The sequence below is a fragment of the Arachis hypogaea genome, chromosome 13, assembly GCF_003086295.3.
Source record: "Arachis hypogaea cultivar Tifrunner chromosome 13, arahy.Tifrunner.gnm2.J5K5, whole genome shotgun sequence".
Lineage (NCBI taxonomy): Eukaryota > Viridiplantae > Streptophyta > Magnoliopsida > Fabales > Fabaceae > Arachis > Arachis hypogaea.
The window spans coordinates 93,271,582-93,272,752 of NC_092048.1; positions in this window are offsets into that span (position 1 = coordinate 93,271,582).

Consider the following 1,171-nt stretch of genomic DNA (forward strand, 5'->3'; position numbering starts at 1 on the left):
AGCCGTTTCCTTTACTTAGGCAAAACCAGCTTCAACCCCCATGACAAATTCTAAAGCGTTTCAACTGTTCAAAATTGTTTGTCTTGCAAAAGTTCAGGATTCAAAGAGTACTTAAAACCTTTCTCAAAACATTTCAAAATGAAACTTGTCAATAGACATTTAGGTTCTTTCAAAGTCATTGAAACTCCTCTAATTGAAACCCTCGAGTCAAATTCAAAGGCATTACCCTTGTCACATTTAAAACAGCTTTAAAACATAAGTTTCATCTAAATAACTTTCTCCTGAAAGAGATACAACCCTTCTTGAGAAGCAAGACTAAATCACAATTTTCTCTTTAATAATTCATTTCAAAAGCATGGATCATCCTTTTCTTGATAATTCAAATAAAATAGTAGAAGTATTTAACTCATCATTTTCCAAACATAATTTCAATAAAGACTCGGATTTTATAGAAATTCCGGCAGCATCTCCCCTAAAACTTGGACTTTGCCACCCGGTTCGGGTCCCAACAAAACCATTCCACAATCCTTTTCCAACAGGCCAAAATCCAAAATTAGTTCAAGGCAAGCCAAATCTAACAGTCATCTCAATTCCATATTTCAAGGAAACCGTTTCAAAAATTAAATCGTTATCAGCCGAATAAACTCATTTCCAAAGCTTTAAAGAAACAGTTCAGTAACAATCATTTATCAAAAACCAGATCATTTAAAGCAAGCCAGGCTGAATTCAAGAGTGTATTTTATTTTCCACATCATCAAAATAATTGACTCAATTCAAACCAATTCTCAACGGATTAAACTCAGATTTCAAATCTTTTAAAGAATCAACTTCAAAACATTACATTTCACAAAGCCGCACAACAATTCAACCAAACCAACATCCATAATCACTCGAGTCAATCAAATAACACATAGGCAGATACAATCACCAAATACACAATATCTCACAACAGTATCCATATGTAATAATTCCAATACTTAAAACATAGTTTTTGGAAAGCGCCCCTACCTCAAAACGCAAATCCATAATCCGAACGCCTCATAAGTTCTTTTTGTCCTCAACTCGAAATCATCGGCAACCAAAACCTCGGCTCTACTTGTTACCCTCAAAATCAAAAACAGCTACAAGCGGCATAAGCAAACCGGATTCTAACTCCTAACACATTAATACC